The following is a 23938-nucleotide window of genomic DNA, read 5'->3' as shown; positions in this document are numbered from 1 at the left end:
ATAAACAAAAGGGTACATGTATCCCTTTGAATTAGTGTTTTTGTATTCTTTGGGTAAATACCAGGTAGTGTGATTACTGAGTCACAAAGTAGTTCTATTTTTAACTTTTTGAGGAGCCTCCACTCTGTTTTCCATAGTAGCTGCACCAGTTTGCATTCCCACCAACAGAGCGTGAGGGTTTCTTTTCAACAAGAGAGTATTTAAACCATGCCCTAGATGTTGCATTTGAAATTTACTCTGTCCGTATTTTGGCATTCATTTAAAAAATATTGGGGCACCTGGGTGGCTCAGGTCATGATCCCAGGATGCTGGGATTAAGCCCCACATCATGCTCCCTGATCAGTGGGGTGTCTCTTTCTCCCTCTTCCTCTGCCCACTGCTCCCCCTGACTGTGCTCTTTCTCCTTCTCTCACTGTCAAATAACTAAATAAAACATTAAATAAATAAATATATATATATATATATATATATATATATATATATATATATATATACATGTGTGTGTGTGTGTGTGTGTGTGTGTGTAGGCATATCAGATAAAGGGCTAGCATCCAAAAATCTATGAAGAACTTATCAAACTCAACACCCACAGAACAAATAATCCAACCAAGAAATGGGCAGAAGACATGAACAGACATTTCTGCAAAGAAGACATCCAAATGGCCAACAGACACATGAAAAATTATTCAACATCACTCAGCATCATGGACATACAAATCAAAACCACAGTGATATACCACCTCACACCAGTCAGAATGGCTAAAATTAACAAGTCAGGAAACGACAGATGTTGGCGAGGATGTGGAGAAAGGGGAACCCTCCTATACTGTTGGTGGGAATGCAAGCTGGTGCAGCCACTCAGGAAAACATTATGGAGGTTCCTCAAAAAGTTGAAAATAGAGCTACCCTAAAACCCTTCAATAGTGCTACTGGGTATTTACCCTGAAGATACAAATGTAGTGATCCGAAGGGGCATGTGCATGCGAATGTTTATAGCAGTAATGTCCACAATAGCCAAACTATGGAAAGAACCTAGATGTCCGTCAACAGATGAATGGATAAGGAAGACATGGTATGTTGGTGTGTATGTGTACACACACACACACACACACACACACACAATGGAATGCTACGCAGCCATCAAAAAACCCCAAAATCCTGCCATTTGCAACAATGTAGATGGAACTAGAGGGTATTATGCTAAGCAAAATAAGTCATTCAGAGGAAGACAATTATTATATGATCTCACTGATATGAAGAATTTGAGAAACAAGACAGAGGATCATAGGGGAAGAAGGAAAAATGAAACAAGATGAAACCACAGAGGGAGATAAACTATAAGAGACTCTTAATCTCAGGAAACAAACTGAGGGTTGCTGGGGGGTGGGGTGATAGGGATAAGGTGGTTGGGTGATGGACATTGGGGAGGGTATATGCTATGGTGAGTGCTGTGAATTGTGTAAGACTGATGAATCACAGACCTATACCCCTGAAACAAATAATACATTACATGTTAATAAATATAAATGAATAAATAAATAAATAAATAAATAAATAATATTTATTGGATGCAATCACATATCAGGCACTATATTAGGTTCAACGGACAGTTTTTATTTAAATCTATGATGAAGATGCAACTAATAAGTATTTTGGCTAATAACATTACCTCTTTACTTAACAGAGAAGTCTACCTTTATTGAGAACAAACAACACAATTCCTTCAGTGTCAGATTCAAATGTTATCTCCTAGGGAAATTTTTCTGTAGTTGAAAATGACTGACTGTCATAACTTAATGACAACATCCTTCACCTGTTAGCACTTACCAGAGTTTCAAGCACTGTGCCTCCACTGTATCATCAACCTGCTTTATATGGAGCTTGACTTGTAAGGCTAAACTGGCAAGTGGACATGAATATTTTTAGAAGATATTTCTTAAAGAAACAGTATAACATTGTTGTTAAAGGCAAAGACTTTGGCACCAGACTCTGGCACTAAAGTGCTAGGTTAGAACCCTAACTTCTCTCTTCCTCAGTTTTTTCATATACAAAATGGGGTAGAGACATTTCCTACTTTGTAGGGTGACAGTAGAAATCACAATAATTAAATTATAATAGTGGGCGCCTGGGTGGCTCAGTGGGTTAAAGCCTCTGCCTTTGGCTCAGGTCATGATCCCAGGGTCCTGGGATTGAGCCCCACATCGGGCTCTCTGCTCAGTGGGGAGCCTGCTTCCTCCTCCTCTCTCTCTCTGCCTGTCTGTCTCTGCTTACTTGTGATCTCTGTCTGTCAAATAAATAAATAAACTCTTTAAAAAATTATAATAGTGCCTGCCACATAGTACTCAATAAATGTTAGCCATTTAATGAGACAATTGGAAAGAAAGAAGCTCCACAACATAAGACAATAAAGGACACAGAAGATCACATGGAAAACCATCAGTAATGATCAGGAAGATCCTAAAGAAGAGTTCAAGTTAGAGAATAGTTCTAATGGTGACAATGGAGAGAGTATGTACTAGGCACGGTGAGGATCATGTCTGGTGATACCTCAGGGCTCGTCTGCAGTTGAAACAGAGGGTGATGGCTGAATAGGCACAGGACAAAGACAGGTGTTTTCTATTTGTTCTTTATCTATTCCACTCCCAATTCATAATGGTAACAAAGTCGCCTTCTGGAGAATATCCAAAAAATTACTGGAAACTGAAAAACCATTATAAAACTTTTTGAACTCTGCCTTGTAAATTGAGAGTTAGTGCAAGTCATGTGATATAAAATAACCATCTCCCTGGGTCTTCAGAAGTGTTGTTAGTTTCATACATGCTTTCTGGCTACTTGTTGTAGTATGTCTGTAAACTGGGGGAAAAGGGACTACTGACATTTTTATCTTGGTATCTAGAACCCTCAGAATCTTCAATGCTATGTACAAATGTAGAATCCATGAAGATAATCTACTTAGAAGACCACCAAGCCTACAATAATACAGTGAGATGACTAAGTGGAATAGAAAAAATACTATCTAGTGTTCTACATCAGTGAAGACACTAGAAAATAAACCCCAAAACTTCTGCTTGAGTTCCATTACAATCTATTTTTGTATGGTGACATTTAGGCAGACAGGGCATTTTTCCATGATGGCAATCAGGTACATGTCCTGAATTGTGTTTTCTACTGACCACACATGGAGACATCGAGGTAATGAATTGCCCATATATCTTATACCCACTTATTCTGCAGAGTTACTGAGTCATGATATATGTGTTTAGCTACGTAGAGATGGAAGCCAAAGGAATGTGTCTTTCTACATATTCCGAAGAATGACAAGTTCAGGAAAAGACAAAAGATCCAACAATCTCAAAAAAAAAAAAAACCAAAAAGTGAAGACCAAAGGAAGAAGAAGAAAATGTAGGCTGATATTAAAGGAAACATCCTTCACAAAAAATTCAGGTCTTTCTAGGGCGTGAGGTGGCAGAAGAGAAAAGGAGACTAAACCTTGAGAATTCAGATCTCAAATATGGACATGCGAAACTTTCTATGTCTTATCTGCTCAGCTTTCCCCCCAGGCTGGATGCTAGGCACTATGACAGGTCATTGCCACCAGAAACACACTGTGAACAATCCTTTCTTGTTCTCAGAGGCCCATGACTAAAATTTGTTAATATTTTTTACAGTATGCTATTGTATTTTGGAAATATGGATAAAGTATGAAAATTTATTCAAGCATTTTCTCAAATTGACCTAAATGGAGATGTTTGTGATTTTTAGGTCCCAAGACAAGGTATAAAACTAGTTATTTAAAATGTGACTAAGTAACAGCTGCAATTCACTCACTGTAACCCTATGTAAAACATAACCACATATTCCTTAAATCCCTCTCCTTGCCCCAAATCCCTGTTGCTATATCAGCTTAAACACAAATAAATACTCTAAGGAATTTCTCTGGAGAGAAGCTGAAAATGGCCCCCAAGGATGTCAGTTAGCAGTTTGCAAGGAACATTTTGTTCGGTAATAACTCAAGTCCAAGGAACTAACTCATTTTCAAAGACACATACTTCTTTACCACATACGAATATCATTATAAACAGACTATGCCTATTCAGAGCTAAAATAATTGAAGTTTTTTTTAAAAGATTATTTATTTACTTATTTGACACAGAGAGACAGGCAGCGAAAGAGGGAACACAGCAGGGGGAGTGGGAGAGGGAGAAGCAGACTTCCTGCTAAGCGGGGAGCTCGAGGCGGGGCTCGATCCGGGGCCCTGGGATCATGACCTGAACCAAAGGCAGAGGCTTAAAGACTGAGCCACCCACGCACTCCAAAATTTTGAAATTTGAAAGAATTTTTGAAATGATTAGGATGAAAGAAGAATGTTATTCTTGAATAATTTGTTGAAACATTGGAATACAATTCTCTAAATGTCTATTGATTAGTGTGTTCTCACTGATGTGCTCTAAATTTTTAAGTAGTTGCATTAATGGATATTTCAGCAATGTCATTGCCTTTTTATTATTTTGAATGTATCTCTGGTAGCTATTTTAATAGTGCTAAATCAGTTTGTCATGAATTTATTTTTAGTTGGATCCTTAAGTCAAGTGTAACAGATTGAAGGAGAATGCAAATAAAATTTTTAAGTTACGATTTATTTAACTTAATGCAGATTTAGATTATATATAAATATAAATCATTCATCTACATGTGTTCCCTGAGCCTTAAAATGTGGGCTATATGGTCCAAAGGAAGCAATGTGCCATTTGAAATTCCTATGAAGGGAGAATTTTCTGACAACGGGAGCTCTTTTTCAAACCACAGTTGTTACCTTCTACTATGTTTTAGCCACACCTACTCTCGTTTTTGATCTGTCTCCTGAGGCTACGTCAGATGGGCACCAAGTTCTAGTGACTTTGAATTTTTTCTTTCCAAATTCCTTTGATTTCATAAGAGGCAAGATTTGGTTCTGAGAGGCAGGGATTCATCCCAGCTGGGATGGCAATCAGTCATGTGAGGTTGACAGCTTTGGAGGTGAGTCCCTCATAGAGGGGAGAGACTGAGAGAGCAGGGATGAACTGGGTTGGACTCCTCACTGGCATATGCCTTTTTCTCTAGATGATGTCATGTTCATGGATGAACTCACTCTTCTGCCATTTTATATCCTCACAAAACTGGTGCAAGGGCACACAGAATGTCCTTCAGGAGTCACCATGCACACATAAATTCAAGCACATATTCCTACCCCCACATTCAGTTTGAACATCCCAAACCTTTATATCAGTATCCCTGCACAAAGCTGTATAATTGCAGCTCACCACTCTCTGAGTGTAGGCATACATTTATTCTACAGTCTAACAGCTGTTCACAAAATAGAGCCCAGAAGGAAACTCAAATAAATAGAATTTAATATGTGATACAGGTGACCTCTTGAATCAAGGAAGACAAGATGGTTTATCAATAAATGAAGCAAAAATAAGTGGTTCTTAGTTTGGAAGGAAACAGGGTTATATTCAAATCTCAAATCATACAGACAAATAAATTCCAGATAGACTACTTGTCAAAACATAAAATATATATATACATATATATATATATGTGGGGTATGGGTGGCTCAGTTGGTTAAGTGACCGCCTTTGGCCCAGGTCAGATCCCAGGACCCTAGGTTCAAGTCCCACATTGGGCTCCCCCTGCTCTGTGGGAATCCTGCTTCACCTCTCCCTCTGCTGTTTCTCCTACTTCTGTGTGCTCTCTCTCTCTCTCTTTCTGTCTGTCAAATAAATAAATACATAAAAATATTTTAAAAACATATAAAAATAATGTAAGTATGAGTATAGACAAACTTTAACAATAGACAAAATATTTTTTTTAATTCTGGGTTGGGGAAGGGTACTGTAAATGATATAAAATTCTCAAAATGATATAAAAAATGTTTAACAGAAGTGGCTGCAAGAATATTGAAAGTATGTGGATGGCAAGAAATACTATAAATAAAATTGAAAGATAAGTGACACACTGAGAGGAAATACTTGTAGTATACAGAAAGCATAATATATATTTTTTTCTTTCTTTCTTTTTTTTTTTTTTTTTTTTACAGCTTTATAAACATATATTTTTATCCCCAGGGGTACAGGTCTGCGAATCGCCAGGTTTACACACTTCACAACACTCACCATAGCACATATCCTCCCCAATATCCATAACCCCACCCCCCCTCTCCCAACCCCCCTCCCCCATCAACCCTCAGTTTGTTTTGTGAGATTAAGAGTCACTTATGGTTTGTCTCCCTCCCAATCCCATCTTGTTTCATTTACTCTTCTCCTACCCCCTCAACCCCCCATGTTGCATCTCCTCTCCCTCATATCAGGGAGATCATATGATAGTTGTCTTTCTCCGATTGACTTATTTCGCTAAGCATGATACCCTCTAGTTCCATCCACGTCGTCGCAAATGGCAAGATTTCATTTCTTTTGATGGCTGCATAGTATTCCATTGTGTATATATACCACATCTTCTTTATCCATTCGTCTGTAGATGGACATCTAGGTTCTTTCCATAGTTTGGCTATTGTAGACATTGCTGCTATAAACATTCGGGTGCATGTGCCCCTTCGGATCACTATGTTTGTATCTTTAGGGTAAATACCCAGCAGTGCAAAAATGAACTTTTGGGATTTTATCAAGATCAAAAGCTTTTGCACAGCAAAGGAAACAGTTAACAAAACCAAAAGACAACTGACAGAATGGGAGAAGATATTTGCAAATGACATATCAGATAAAGGGCTAGTGTCCAAAATCTATAAAGAACTTAGCAAACTCAACACCCAAAGAACAAATAATCCAATCAAGAAATGGGCAGGGGACATGAACAGACATTTCTGCAAAGAAGACATCCAGATGGCCAACAGACACATGAAAAAGTGCTCCATATCACTCGGCATCAGGGAAATACAAATCAAAACCACCATGAGATATCACCTCACACCAGTCAGAATGGCTAAAATTAACAAGTCAGGAAATGACAGATGCTGGCGAGGATGCGGAGAAAGGGGAACCCTCCTACACTGCTGGTGGGAATGCAAGCTGGTGCAACCACTCTGGAAAACAGCATGGAGGTTCCTCAAAATATTGAAAATAGAACTACCCTATGACCCTGCAATAGCATAATATATTTTTTAAGGTTCTACTAAAAAAGAAAAAGGATATATCCTAATTGAAAGAATAATCAAATATGTAAATTGTTCACTGAAGAAGAAATGCAAATAACTAATACAAAAATTCCACTCTTGTTCACTAATAATTCAAATAGTCTAATTAAAAAAACAGTAAGACATTTTGTGCCCCACATATAGGCCAGACTGTTAACATAGTGAAAGTAGCCACTGATCCTGAGAGTGTGGAGACAATGGACATTATTAGTGGATTCTGTGTCAGTGGGAACACAAACCAGCACTTTATGAAGGGAAATTTGATATCTAAGAAATTTGTTAAATGTTTATAAGTATTTTACCAACCACCTCAACATCAAGAAATTTCACCTATTGAAACATGTTCAAATATATATGTAAAGATGTCCACTCCAACATTTTGTAATAGCAATAAGTCAGAATAACCTAAATTTCTATGTATGGGAGCTAGGGGTTCAGAGAGAGACAGAGAGATCCATACAATTGAATACTATTCAGTCATTAAAGAAAATGGATTAGCTGTGAGAATGTATAAAGGAAAAGATGTAATTTGCTGAATCTTATTTGTACCATGATTTCATTTCATAAAAGTGTGTGTGTCTGTAATTATATAGTTTTTGAATTGTGTATATGTATATATTAGAAATGAGGTCATGGTGTTAGAAGACTCTGCAAATTACGTTTTAGAAAATTTCAGAATGTTTACATATCAAACTTTAATAAGGATTACCTCTGAAGAGTTGGATTGTTGAATCTCTTTAAATAACAGTTATTTGATTCAAAAAAGAAAAGAAAGGGAAAAAAGTAAACTTCTTAGAATCAAAATTTGGAGTTGAAAGAATGTTAAGGAATAATTTAATCTGTCTCATTTGAGAGTTAAGATACCAGAATTTTAGAGTTTTCCTAAGATCATATACCGAGGTAATGGCAGAACCAGGGTTGGAAGCAGAGCTTGTTTATCAGTGCTAAGTAATGCTCGAGATCCTGGGATGGCCTGGTGAGATGAGGAGCTATGGGGCTTTCCGTCTCTTTACATTTCATGCAACTACATCAGTCACTTTAATGAAAATAATAATTAGTGGGAAAATACTTTTTATCAAGTCTTTAATATGTGGTAGGCATCAGGCAAGGCACTTTTCTTTTTTTGCAGGCGGAGGTGGTAGGAGCAGAGGGAGAAGGAGAGAGAGAGAATCTTAATAGGCTATATACCCAACACGGAACCCAACACAGAGCTCCATCTCACAACCGTGAGATCATGACCTGAACCAAAATCAAGAGTCTGATGTTTAACCAACGGGGCCACCCAGGTGCACCCAGACAAAGCAATTTTCAAGCATTCTCTACAGCACCTAAAACTTGCCCTGTGGAGTAGGTTGCTTCTATTTTATAACTAAGGAATGCTCATTTCTTTATCTTTGAGACAGTTTAAAAGTATCTCTCACAAACTATTATGCCACTGTCCTCACTCTGAGTCTGGATTCAGCTACAATGACCACCTCTCCATCTGCCCCTTCCTTGACCCTTCCTTCATGCCTTTATTGTGCCACATCTGTCTCCACTCCAGTTTGTGAACTCCTCTGAAAGATTCTGCCTCTTGCACTTTTCTGTTTGCCATGATGCTGCACATGATGCTTTGCATACACTGATTTTAAAAATATCAGGGTTCTTAAGAGCAGAATCAGATGCCCTTCTTTTCACTACATCTGTATCTTTGGGGTAAATACCCAATAGTGCAATTGCAGGGTCATAGGGAAGCTCTATTTTTAATTTCTTGAGGAATCTCCAGACTGTTCTCCAAAGTGGCTTGAATAGGATGTTTCAAGAGTTTGTCCTTTGGACTCAGAGTAAAGGCAGATTTCTATTGGTGTTGAAAGGACAGGTGATCAGAAACAAAGAAGTGGAAATGTCCATAATTTCTCATTTGCAAATGGAATTTCACTGTAGCTATAAGATGTCTGCAAATGAGAAAGCCAATTTCACCCCTTTGTTGGTGGTAGAAAATAAGAACTGTGGGAAAGAGAGATGTGACAACTATGAAGAAGTCCTAGGAGAACTGAGCTGGGATGAGGACCAGTTATATGATTTGTGGGACACAGTACAAGGTGAAAATGCAGGGTTCCCTAGTTCAACAATTACAGAGAATTTCAAGATGGTGACAGCAGAGCATTAAACCAAACACGGGGTCCTTCTGAGCTGGGGCCTGTGCAACAGCACAGGGCACATGTCCATGAAGCCAGCTCAACTGGCATATCAATTTAGTACAACTTTCTGTGATAAACCAGAAGTTTACTCTTTCACATCTCTGGTCTGTGTGTTTTTCCTCTTTTCCTCTCTCCTCAAAGTCTCCTCTCTCCTACCTTTCATCACTCTTTATTCTTCAGTCTGTCATACAACTCATATTTAGAAGTCTACTTCATTCTGACATCAAATGCTTTCAATCATACACCAAGTATACACCTCCTGATTAAGTGTCCTTTCTTTCACTCTTTTGATTGCCATCTGTGCAATCAGCTCAGATTTAAGTTTTCTTGGAGGGGTGGAGAAATATTCTTGGACAGACCTGTATTTATCTCACATAAATCAATGGCAGAATGATAAACTTTATATTATTTGAAATTCTCTTAAATCCGATGTGGCATAATGCTTAGAATTGGTTTTTCTTTTTTTTTTCTTTTCTTTCTCTTTCTTTCTTTCTTTTCTCTTTTTTTGAGAAGGAGGTCCTTCTTAGAAGAAACTTTTCTTTCAGGGATAGTCTGAAAATGTAAAACAGGGAGACTGGGAGACTTCCTATAACAAAAGCCAGAAAAGCAAATATTGGACAAAAAAAAAAAAAAAACCAAGAATGAAGGAGGCTTGGTTTTTCTCTTATAGGTCTTCCTATGACTTGGCTTATTATGAAATGGCTTATTTTTATTTAAGCAAAAGAAAAAAAAAACTATTCCTTTTGAAAATTAGGTATTTTCAAGATTGGAGATTAGGACAAATAAATAATATGAAGTGTTAAAGTTACTAAAATCCAAAAAAAATTAGTAGTTGTATATATGCTGTCAGTGTTCAGAAGAATTTTTTAATATATTGAGTAATATAGGTGCATCTGCTATTCTCACTTAGTTATTGGAAAGGACATAGAAATGCTGATTGGTTCTTTAAAGCATCTTTTAAAATGCATGGATTCAAGAAGGGATAGTGATTCTCCTCTAACAAACAGGAATCAAGATTGTTCACCAGAAATGTACCAGAAGCAAATTAACAGGGTTGTTTGGGTGCGAACTGGTGAGCATGGATAAAAATCAATAAAATAGCTTCGTCTCTTTAAAGTGGAGTATATGGTACACTAAGACTTTACAGATGTAACAACAAAGTCATCAAGTGAAGTAACAGATCATAAATAAGAACTTATTTTATTGTGTTTTTTTATTCTGTGTTATGTCAGAAATGATTTTGTGTTTAGAAATGTATAATGTCTCCTTTTGTGAGTCCTCAACCCATTCCAAGCTATCTATAAATCCTCCACATGCAGTAAAGTGGTAGGTTGATTTAAAATGCAAAATATGAATGGCAGTTTTCCTCTCTCATTAGATCTTTAATTCAAGGCTGGTCATTATTAAGTACACTCTCCAAGGCTCCAAGATACCTTTAGCCATGGAAAGAGAGATATGCTGCACTGATGTGGTAGAATAGTCATGGTCAACTTTAGAAAGCGAACCACCTAGAATTTGGATTTGCCAGGAACCTTGCCTGTGTTAAGTCACAAACCCAAATCAGAGTGACTGAAGTATAGAATGGAATGTATTGTTGACATGCTGATGAGACAGCCCTGAGGCATTGCTGTAGCCCAGGGCCCATATAACCAATAAGATCCTTTTTTTTTCTTTCTTCCTCTTTGATCTGCTTTCCACTATGCTGTTTTCTATCTCCCTCATGGAGGTAAAAAGATAAAATCTAGGAGCTCTAGGATTTCATTGTCTTGGTTTCTCCTCATCTCAGAAAAACAGAGAGGAAACCCTCACTTTTTTTTTTTTTTATTTGACAGAGAGAGATCACAAGTAGAGAGAGAGAGAGAGAGAGAGAGGAGGAAGCAGGCTCCCTGCCCAGCAGAGAGCCCAATGTGGGACTCGATCCCAGGACCCTGAGATCACAACCTGAGCTGAAGGCAGAGGCTCAACCCACTGAGCCACCCAGGCAGCCCGGAAACCCTCACTCTTTAAGCACATACATAAACCTGCTTTTTTTTTTCTTTTTTTTTAAATTTTCAGCATAACAGTATTCATTGTTTTTGTACTACACCCAGTGCTCCATGCAGTCCGTGCCCTCTCTAATACCCACCACCTGGTTCCCCCAACCTCCCACCCCCCCACCTCTTCAAACCCTTCAGATTGTTTTTCAGAGTCCATAGTCTCTCATGGTTCACCTCCCCTTCCAATTTCCCCCAGCTCCCTTCTCCTAACTCCCCATGTACTCCATGCTATTTGTTATGCTCCACAAATAAGTGAAACCATATGATAATTGACTCTCTCTGCTTGACTTATTTCACTCAGCATAATCTCTTCCAGTCCCATCCATGTTGCTACAAAAGTGGGGTATTCATCCTTTCTGATGGAGGCATAATACTCCATAGTTGTATATGGACCACATCTTCCTTATCCATTCATCCGTTGAAGGGCATCTTGGTTCTTTCCACAGTCTGGCGACCGTGGCCATTGCTGCTATAAACATTGGGGTACAGATGGCCCTTCTTTTCACTACATCAGTATCTTTGGGGTAAATACCCAGTAGTGCAATTGCAGGGTCATAGGGAAGCTCTATTTTTAATTTCATGAGGAATCTCCACACTGTTTTCCAAAGAAGCTGCACCAACTTGCATTCCCACCAACAGTGTAAGAGGGTTCCCCTTTCTCCACATCCCCTCCAACACATGTTGTTTCCTGTCTTGCTAATTTTGGCCATTCCAACTGGTGTAAGGTGATATCTCAATGTGGTTTTAATTTGAATCTCCCTGATGGCTAGTGATGATGAACATTTTTTCATGTGTCTGATAGCCATTTGTATGTCTTCATTGGAGAAGTGTCTGTTCATATCTTCTGCCCATTTTTTGATATGATTGTCTGTTTTGTGTGTGTTGAGTTTGAGGAGTTCTTTATAGATCCTGGATATCAATCTTTTGTCTGTACTGTCATTTGCAAATATCTTCTCCCATTCCGTGGGTTGCCTCTTTGTTTTGTTGACTGTTTCCTTTGCTGTGCAGAAGCTTTTGATTTTGATGAAGTCCCAAAAGTTTATTTTGGCTTTTGTTTCCTTTGCCTTTGGAGACATATCTTGAAAGAAGTTGCTGTGGCTGATATCATAAGAGATTACTGCCAATTTCTCCTCTAGGATTCTGATGGATTCCTGTCTCACGTTGAGGTCTTTTATCCATTTTGAGTTTATCTTTGTGTATGGTGTAAGAGAATGGTCGAGTTTCATTCTTCTACATATAGCTGTCCAGTTTCCCCAACACCATTTATTGAAGAGACTGTCTTTTTTCCACTGTATATTTTTTCCTGTTTTGTCAAAGATTAACTGACCATAAAGTTGAGGGTCCATATCTGGGCTCTCTACTCTGTTCCACTGGTCTATGTGTCTGCTTTTATGCCAGTACCATGCTGTCTTGGTGATCACAGCTTTGTAGTAAAGCTTGAAATCAGGTAACGTGATGCCCCCAGTTTTATTTTTGTTTTTCAACATTTCCTTAGTGATTCGGGGTCTCTTCTGGTTCCATACAAATTTTTGGATTATTTGCTCCAGCTCTTTGAAGAATACCGGTGGAATTTTGATCGGAATGGCATTAAAAGTATAGATTGCTCTAGGCAGTATAGACATTTTAACAATGTTTCTTCTTCTTTTTTTTTTAATATTTTATTTATTTATTTGACAGACAGAGATCACAAGTAGGCAGAGAAGCAGGCAGAGAGAGAGGAGGAAGCAGGCTCCCTGCTGAGCAGAGAGCCCGATGCGGGGCTCGATCCCAGAACCCTGGGATCATGACCTGAGCCGAACGCAGAGGCTTTAACCCACTGAGTCACCCAGGTGCCCCACAATGTTTATTCTTCTGATCCAAGAGCATGGAATGGTCTTCCATCTTTTTGTGTCTTCTTCAATTTCTCAAACACCTGGAAGCTAAAGACCACCTTGCTTAAGAATGCTTGGATCAACCAGGAGATCAAAGAAGAACTGAAACAATTCATGGAAACCAATGAGAATGAAGACACTTTGGTCCAAAACCTATGGGATACAGCAAAGGCGGTCCTAAGGGGGAAATACATAGCCATCCAACCCTCCCTCAAAAAAATTGAAAAATCCAGAACACAGCAGCTGTCTCTACACCTTAAAGAACTGGAGAGGCAACAACAAACCAAACCAACTCCACACATAAGAAGGGAAATAATCAAGATTAGAGCTGAGATCAATGAGGTAGAAACCAGAGATACAGTAGAACGTATCAATGAAACTAGAAGCTGGTTTTTTGAAAGAATCAATAAGATCGATAAACCATTGGCCACACTAATCCAAAAGAAAAGAGAGAAAGCCCAAATTAATAAAATTATGAATGAAAAGGGAGAGATCACAACTAACACCAAGGAAGTAGAAACAATCATCAGAAGTTATTATCAACAGTTATATTCCAATAAGCTAAGCAACCTAGATGAAATGGATGCATTCCTGGAAAACTGTAAACTCCCAAAATTGAACCAGGAAGAAATCGACAACCCAAATAGACCGATATCTAGTAACGAGATTGAAGCAGTGATCAAAAACCTCCCCCAAAACAAGAGCCCAGGACCTGACGGATTCCCTGGGGAATTCTACCAAACTTCCAAAGAAGAAATAACACCTATTCTCCTGAAGCTGTTTCAAAAAATTGAAGCAGAAGGAAAACTTCCAGACTCTTTCTATGAAGCCAGCATTACCCTGATTCCCAAACCAGGCAAAGACCCTACCAAAAAGGAGAATTTCAGACCAATATCACTGATGAATATGGATGCTAAGATTCTCAACAAGATCCTAGCAAACAGCATCCAACAGCACATTAAAAAGATTATCCACCATGACCAGGTGGGATTCATTCCTGGGCTACAAGAATGGTTCAACATTCGCAAATCAATCAATGTGATAGAACAAATTAAAAAGAAAAGAGAGAAGAACCACATGGTCCTCTCAATTGATGCAGAAAAAGCATTTGACAAAATCCAGCATCCATTCCTGATTAAAATGCTTCAAGGTATAGGGATAGAGGGAACATTCCTGAAATTCATCAAATCTATCTATGAAAAACCCACAGCAAATATCATCCTCAATGGGAAAAAGCTTGCAGCCTTTCCGTTGAGATCAGGAACACGACAAGGATGCCCACTCTCACCACTCTTGTTCAACATAGTATTAGAAGTCCTAGCAACAGCAATCAGACAACAAAGAGAAATAAAAAGTATCCAAATTGGCAATGAAGAAGTCAAACTCTCTCTCTTCGCATATGACATGATTCTTTATATGGAAAACCCAAAAGACTCCACCCCCAAACTACTAGAACTCATACAGCAATTCAGTAACGTGGCAGGATACAAAGTCAGTGGTTTTCTTATACACTAACAATGAAAATACAGAAAGGGAGATTAGAGAATCGATTCCATTTACTATAGCACCAAGAACCATAAGATACCTGGGAATAAACCTAACCAAAGAGGTAAAGGATCTGTACTCGAGGAACTACAGAACACTCATGAAAGAAGTTGAAGAAGACATAAACCTGCTTTTGAAGGACAAATGCCCACTTTTGAAGTGGGCAAATGATTGATAATTGACAAAGAGGATTTACAAATGTTAATAAAGAGGAAAGTTTCAAACTTATTAAAAACAAATTAAAAATTAAAATAAGATAATGGTTTCCACTTCTAGCCATGATGGAGTAGCAGAAATCTGATTAACCCTCCCATATCAATAAACTAGAAAACTGGACAAAATATGTAATTCTTGGAAGAAGGGAAACAAACAAAGTCTTAGCATTACACCAGATCAGTGGCTAGAGAGTTTCTAGACTACACTATAGGAAGCAGGGACCCAAACAGATCCCAGGTGTCTTTACCAGGTGAGGAAATAAAACTCAGTATGCATTCTTGATTTTTTTTTTAAATCATCAAACCAGAAATAAAGGGAATTTCTTCGACTTGGTTGTTCAGACCACAATAACAAAATACCATAGACTGAATGGATTAAACAAGAAATAGTTATTTCTCACAGTTCTGGAGGCAATAAATATCCAAGGGTTCATCCAGCTATAAATACATGATTGAACAAATAAATAAATGTGAGAAAAGGGACGAATCTTCTTTATGAAAGACTTTCAGATAATATACAGAGTCTTCCTCCTCACTCTTCACCCCCAATACATGGAGTTTAATTTCCCTCACATCAAGAGTGAGCTGGGTTTTGTGATATGCTTCTAAAGAATATATTATGAAAAAGGATAAATTAGTTATATCACTGTGAAGAAACCTGAGAGATGCCACCTAAACTGAGGAATCAAGGTTAACATCATCACTAATAAGTCATGTTGGTAGAATGTAACCCTTGATAGTATATGAAGAGAAGGCCACCTCACTTCTATGGTGTTTTTCCCAAAAAGTTACAACCCCAGTCTAATAATAAGAAAATACCAGACAAACCCACACTGAGGAACATATCTGATCTTACTGTACTCTTCAAAGCTGTCAAGTTTACAGAAAAATGGCCTAGTTGAAAAACTGTCATAGATCAGAGGATACTAGGAAGACATGAGTGCAAACATGTGAACAGTATCTTTTAGTATTCTGGTGGAAGTTTGATTAAATCTTTATAAATAGGAAGGAACTTCCAACAAGTAATCTTCTGGCAATTTAGCGACAAAATCATATTGAGCTTCTGACTAGGGAAAATAGGAATTGTCTGCTGTGCTATGTGATGAATAGGAAAAAAATAAAGGTCTATAGAGGTATTTGATGCCTTAATGAAACCAAGGTCTTACATAAGTAAGAGGAAGTTGTAAGTAATCTTTGTGTAACTAATAGATATAATTGATCTAGAATGGTTGGGTAATGGGAGTCCTAGTTAATTAAGTGTCTTTATTAACTGGTTATACACATTTACAAATTATGAATTGTCGACTTTTTAGGAGACTAGGAAATGTCAGTGTCTTGCATCCAGAGGACTCCTTGCAGACCTCCAGCACTGAAGGACAGTGTTCACTGTCGAGGAGCTGGGAGTCCTCTCAGTAAGTGGTGTTACAAAGAAGCCATTATGGGGTTAAGCTTTGGCTGGGTCATTCCAAGGAAGGTCTGAGGAAGTAGTGGCTCAGTCTGCATTGGGTACCATCAGAGAGCAGGGACAATTCTGTAACTGAGTCTCAGAACAAATCTCATCTAGGGGAAGGACAGATTAAAATGAGGATGAAGCTGTACTTAGTAAAGAAGTAGCAGTCACTCATTTAGCCGAGTACAGAGGATGTCTGATATTTTGTGGGCCTCATGGTGATTTTGTTTTGGCTCACTCGATCGTGGTGTCAGAGTGACCTTGTCTGACGTTTTGTAAGTTTATGTCCAACAGGAGAACAGCATGGCCCGGCTGTGAGCATCAGCTCGGTTTCCAGGAGCTGGGGCTGCTTTCACTTTCTCAAAAGCAAATGAAGAAAAATATCTCTTCTTAATCTCTAACCTTCAGTTGTACTTGAATGTTCTAGATTTTGAAACTGCTCTCCTTTGTGATACTTTTGTTTGTTTGTTTTTGACAAAAACAAATGTTCACTGTAGTGAACCTGGTAAGCCACTTGTTCTTGAAACACTCTCTTTTGGTTTTGTTGACACTGTATTTCTCTGGTTTTTCCTTTATATCTCTGGCTTTGATTCTCAGCCTCTTTGTCCCTGAACACTCTCCAACTCTAAATGTTTGAATCTCCCAGGGCTTGTGCCTTAAACGATCCTTTTCTACTTTCACATTCTTCCCAGCTGATCTCGTCCACCCCCATAGCTTTAAATACTACTTCTCTGCCACTAAGTTCTAAATTGATGTCCACTGTAGGCTCTCTTCTGACCTCCAGCCTCATTCATCTACCTGCTCATCCTTACTTGAAATGTCACAAAAATCTCAAACTTAAGAGGTCTAAATAGGAATTTATTGGCTTTCTGTCCTAATATCATTCCTTCTCTGGTCTTTGTCATCTCTATAAACAGCTGGACCACCTACCTAGATTCTCAAACTTGCAGCCTGGGAGTCATACTTGATACGTATGTGTCCTCACACCCCTATGTCATCCATCAGTAAATCCTGTTTCTCCTACTCCACAATGCATCTCCCATCTGTCCACAGCTCACATCCCTCCCAGCCCAGCTCTGGTCTAAGCCACCATCATCTTCCAGCAGCAGCTTCCTTATTCATGTCTCAGCTTCCACCCTGGATCTTCTTCTGTTCTCACAACAGCAAAGTCATCTTTTTTAAATTTATTTTAAAAAAAAAAAGGTTTATTTATTTATTTGAGAGAGAGAGAGTGGGGGCGGGAGGCCAAGGGAGAGGAAGAAAGAGAGCTCATCCTCAAGCTGACTCCCCGCTAAGCACAGAGCCCAAGGTGGGGCTCCATCCCAGCACCCTGAGATCATAACCTGAGTCAAGATCAGGAGTTAGCCACTTAATGGACACTGAGCCACCTAGGTGCCCCACCTTTTAAAAGCATAAATATAATTAGATCACTTTCTGTCACCTTAAAATCCCTCCCAATGCACTTTAAAATAAAACCCAAACTTTCCCCCACTGTCTATGGACTGCATGACTTATACTCTCTTTACCTTGATCAGCTCATCTTATCTTAGGCTCCCTTCTCCCTCACACTTTATTCTCTAAGCACTTGAATTTTTAAAATAATTATCCAAGTTATCAAGCTCTTTTCCATCTCAGGGCCTTGGAGTTTGGCCTGCCCATAAAAGGATCCTCCACCCACCCTCACATAGACAGACCTTTCTCTGCCCACCCTCCTCCCTCTACAAGGATGGCTTCTGCTCATCTGTCAGTCTGTGCTTCAGTGTTCCCTTCAGAGAAAGTCCTTCCTTAACCTCCCTGTCTAATTGGCTTCCCTAATTATAATCTGTCATCAAACATTTCATTTCTTTCTTACCACTTACTAGAATGCATAATTATCTACATGTTAGATCATTTAATATCTATCTTTTCCACCAGACAAAAAGTTCCGACAAGGCAAAGGCAGCACCTGCTTTGTTTTCCACTCTGGTTTTGCATTTAGCACAAAAGCAGTGCTCAGTCAATAGCTGTTGCATGGATGGACACATTAACCAGTTGTCGGTTACTGTTACCTTGAATAAATTAGGTTTGTTTTCACCAGTTTTAAAATACAACTTGAGTGAAGGAGGGTAGCTAAAACTGTAGGAAACATCAAAGAACATCAAAATGGACTCCGATTTCTTTAGCAGGTGGAGAATGAACAGAGGCTGAGGAGATTTAGCTATAGTAAAGGAGAAAGATTAGCACATTTGGATTCAGAAGACTGAAGGTATGGACAAGATATGGGAAGTTGAACAATTCACTCAAGTCTCTATAGTAGACTGAATAATGACTGTCCAACGATCTCCCTGTCCTAATCCCTGAAGCCTGTGAATATGTTATTTGGTAGATGTGATTCATTAAAGGATTTTGAAATAATCCTGTGTTATCCAGGTGGGTCCGTTGAATTCACCAGGGTCCTTATAAATAGGAAAGCAGGAAGGTCAGAGTCAGAGACAAAGATGTGATGGCAGAAACACAAAATCAGCGCCATGAGCTGAAGAATGCAGGTGGCCTCTAGAAGCTGGAAAAGACAACAAAAAAGACTTTCCCTTAGAGCTTTTAGAAGGAACACACTCTTGCTAAACCATTTTACATTTCTGAGGTCCACAACTACAACTGTAGGTGAATAAATTTGTATTGCTTTTAGTCACTGAATTTGTGATAATTTATTATAACAGCAAAGGAAATTAATATAGGCTCTGAGATTCATGTCTAAAACTTATTCACTTAGCTTCTTAGGCATTTATTGCTGTTGTTGTCTCCCCATACTAAAATAGAAGTTATATAATAGAAGAGGCTATATCTCTGTTGTCCAGTTTTATTCCCAGGACCTAGAATAAGGCCTGGCACAGAGTAGGTTTTAAAGAAATATTCTTGATCAGTGAACAAAGGAACACAAATTCCTACCCAATAGGGTTATTGAGAAAACCAAATATGCAGCTGTGAATTACAGACTATTTGCAAGAGTTGAGAGGTCATTCTTCCCATTCTCCTCTGCTATGCTTTTCTTTTAACTCCTTCATCCTTTCTGTTGCCTTCCTACCTGGTCTCCTTTATTTCTGTCCTCATTTCTTCCTCTTTTATTTGATGCTCTTTTATTCCCCTCTTTCCTCAGGCTTTCACTTTTAAACTATATATTATATTATATTATATTATATTATATTATAACATAATATATCACATTATATTATGTTATAATATAATATATCATATTATATTACACACATAAATCCTTCTTGGGGATACAGGATGACTGGATGTTGCATGTTTGGCCTTCACAACAACCCTGTTGGGTAGGAATTTGCGTTCATCTGCTCATTGATCAGGGATGGCCACCTCTGATTTAAATATATATCACACATGCAAACTCGTGCTTTTGATTACATTTAATATGTATTCATGATGCATTTATTTAACTTAATTTGATTAGACCATTGTGTGTGACAGAAATCCTTGGTTCTGAAATTGCTCACATTGATCACGAAAATGGACCACAATGTAGTGACTTGGAGCACGTTTTCTTTTCAAGGGACAGTCATGTCACATGTGATTTTAATCAACTTAGGCAAAGTAACTGCTCTAGGACAAGACTGTTGAAAAGTGAGTTTGTGGCCATTTTTCTTTCCCTCACAGGCCTGCTGGATAACACTGTCATATACTCAGGTTTAGTAGGCACTGTCTATGGGTATTTCTGGGTTGTTGATTTAACCAAAATTATGCAAACAGTTTGCAGGGGGTGAGAGGAGTGGAGACATAGATGTACTATATGAAAGGATCTGACAGCAATCTGGAAGATTCCACCTTTTAAAACTTCAATTGGTAGTTTCAAATATGCAGTATTTGTTAGGTGAGAACATGCAAACTTCTCATGGAAGATATTGATTGAGAGGAGTAGATGCTGTGCCTCTGCAATGCTGGTCCCTCACTTTTTTTTAACCTTGAAATGAAGATGTGGGGGTGGGGGGTTAGGTGAGGGATGCTAAGAGAAGAGGAGGTTGATCATGGTAGCCTTCTCTGTGTGCCACTGCATATTTCAAACAGACATTTATTTGGGTGAACTAACTACTATATTGATTTCTTGATACTTAAATTTGTGAACATCTTTCATTCTTGAAGGTGGCACCCTCACTAATGCATTAGTCCAAACAGGTTTGCTTAGTGTACGTGTGTGTGCTTGTGTGTGTACATATATATGTACGTAGGTACACATAAATACTTATATATACACACATATATATAGTTTCTATGTATTAGATACATTATCTACACTAACTTATACACACACACACAAACACATATGTATATATACACATAAACACGTACATACCAAAGAGATCCTATCCTCTACTGGACAGAGAGAAAACTACATAAAGTAAGGATGAGGGTATTCTTTTTTTCCTTTTTAAAAGATTTTATTTATTTATTTTTCAGGGAAAGAGAGAGAGAATGTGTGTGCATAAGCAGGGGGAGCAGCAGGCAGAGGGAGAAGCAGGCTCCCAGTTGAGCAGGGAGCCCAGTCTGGGACTTGATCCCAAGACCCTGAAATCATGACCTGAGCTGAAGGGAGACAGCTAACCCACTGAGCCACCCAGGCATCCCAGGATGAGGAGGTTCTCCAAATAACTAAAAGGTAAATACTTCAGTCTCCTTACATATAGTCTCCCACATCAGTGTTCTGCAAGCTTGCCTGAAAAACTGGGATTGATTTGGGAGTCTCCTCAAGTTAACAGAGCAGAAGTACCAGACCCTGAACAGGAAGAGGGACTCCTTTGGCCTCTACATCATTGGTGTGCTGATGATTGGCCCTCTACCTTGAGCTGGTGCACAGTTCTACTTTTATGCCTCCACACTGTGAGGATGACCTCAGCTTGGTAACCTAAATTTGATTCCACTCCTGTGACTACTACATAACATTTTGAATGGGAATAACAATCCCTGGCCATTAGCTTGTTTTTAGACTGAGGGGTGAGGGTTCATGTTCTTGCCACTGACATTCAAGAAGTGTCTATGTGCACAAAGCTGCTACATATTTCATCACCATGAGATGATGAAGCCTGCTATTGTTGTACTAAATAAATCTAAATAAATAAATCAATGTACAGAAATCAGTTGCTTTCTTATACAGTAACAATGAAAATACAGAAAGGGAAATTAGAGAATCGATTCCATTTGCTATAGCACCAAGAACCATAAGATACCTGGGAATAAACCTAACCAAAGAGGTAAAGGATCTGTACTTGAGGAACTACAGAACATTCATGAAAGAAACTGAAGAAGACACAAAAAGATGGAAGACCATTCCATGCTCACGGATTGGAAGAATAAACATTGTTAAAATGTCTATACTGCCTAGAGTCATCCATACTTTCAAAGCCGTCATGATCAAAATTCCCAGCATTTTTCAAAGAGCTGGAACAAATAATCCCAAAATTTGTATGAAACTAGAAAAGACCCCAAATTGGTCAGGAAATGTTGAAAAGGAAAAACAAAATGGGGGGCCTCATGTTGCCTGATTTCAATCCTTACTACAAAGCTGTGATCACCAAGACACCATGGTACAGGCACAAAAACAGACACATCGATCAGTGGAACAGAGCAGAGAGCCCAGATACAGACCCTCAACTCTATGGTCAACTAATCTTCAACAAAGCAGGAAAAAATATACAGTGGAAAAGACAGTCTCTTCAATAAATGGTGCTGGGAAAATTGGACAGCGCTGTATAGAAGAATGAAACTCAACCATTCTCTTACACCATACACAAAGATAAACTCAAAATGGATAAAAGACCTCAATGTGAGGCAGGAATCTACCAAAATCTTAGAGGAGAACATAGGCAAAAACCTCTTTGACATTGGCCACAGCAACTTCTTTCAAGACATGTCTCCAAAGGCAAAGGAGACAAAAGCAAAAATGAACTTTTGGGACTTCATCAAGATCAAAAGCCTCTGCACAGCAAAGGAAACAGTCAACAAAACAAAGAGGCAACCCACGGAATGGGAGAAGATATTCACAAATGACACTACAGACAAAGGGCTGATATCCAAGATCTATAAGGAACTCCTCAAACTCATCACACACAAAACAGATAATCATGTCATAAAATGGGCAGGAGACATGAACAGACACTTCTCCAAAGAAGACATACAAATGGCTATCAGACACATGAAAAAATGTTCATCATCACTAACCATCAGGGAGATTCAAATCAAAACCACTCTGAGATACCACCTTACACCAGTAAGAATGGCAAAAATTAGCAAGAAAGTAAACAACAAGTGTTGGAGGGGATGTGGAGAAAAGGGAACCTTCTTACACTGTTGGTGGGAATGCAAGTTGGTGCAGCCACTTTGGAAAACAGTGTGGAGATTCCTCATGAAATTAAAAATAGAGCTTCCCTATGACCCTGCAATTGCACTACTGGGTATTTACCCCAAAGATACAGATGTAGTGAACAGAAGGGCCATCTGTACCCCAATGTTCATAGCAGCAATGGCCACGGTCGCCAAACTGTGGAAAGAGCCAAGATGCCTTTCAATGGATGAATGGATAAAGAAGATATGGTTCATATATACAATGGAGTATTATGCCTCCATCATAAAGGATGAATACCCAACTTTTGTATCAACATGGATGGGACTGGAGGAGATTATGCTGAGTGAAATAAGTCAAGCAGAGAGAGTCAATAATCATATGGTTTCACTTACTTGTAGAACATAAGGAATAACACGGAAGACATTGGAAGATGGAGAGAAGTAAGTTGGGGAAAATTGGAGGGGGAGATGAACCATGAGAGACTGAGGACTCTGAGAAACAAACTGAGGGTTTTGGAGGGTAGGGGTGGGGAGTTAGGTGAGCCCAGTTGTGGGTATTAAGGAGGCATATATTGCATGGAGCACTGGGTGAGCAATGAGTCTTGGAACACTGAAAAAATAAAATTTAAAAAATAAATAATGCTTGGGACACCTGGGTGGCTCAGTTGGTTAGGCAGCTGCCTTCGGCTCAGGTCATGATCCTGGCGTCCTGGGATCGAGTCCCACGTCGGGCTCCTTGTTTGGCAGGGAGCCTGCTTCTCCCTCTGCCTGCCATTCTGTCTGCCTGTGCTCGCTCGCTCTCCTCTCTCTCTGACAAATAAATAAAATCTTTAAAAAAAAATAAATAAAATAAATAATGCTTGTATCCCTTCTATCATTAGATTTTAATAATCATTCATTATACAATTAAATTTATCTTCATATTCTTTTTCTTTTCTTTTTTTTTTTAAGATTTTATCCACTCATTCGATAGAGAGAGATTACAAGCAGGCAGAGAGGCAGGCAGAGAGAGAGAGAGGAGGAAGCAGGCTCCCCACCAAGGAGAGAGCACAATGCGGGGCTCGATCCGAGGACCCTGGGACCATGACCTGAGCCGAAGGCAGAGGCTTTAACCCTCTGAGC

This window comes from Lutra lutra, chromosome 6, assembly GCF_902655055.1.
Source record: "Lutra lutra chromosome 6, mLutLut1.2, whole genome shotgun sequence".
In the NCBI taxonomy this organism is placed as follows: Eukaryota; Metazoa; Chordata; class Mammalia; order Carnivora; family Mustelidae; genus Lutra; species Lutra lutra.
The sequence above is the reverse complement of the archived record's forward strand: the minus strand, read 5'-3'. Positions refer to the sequence as shown.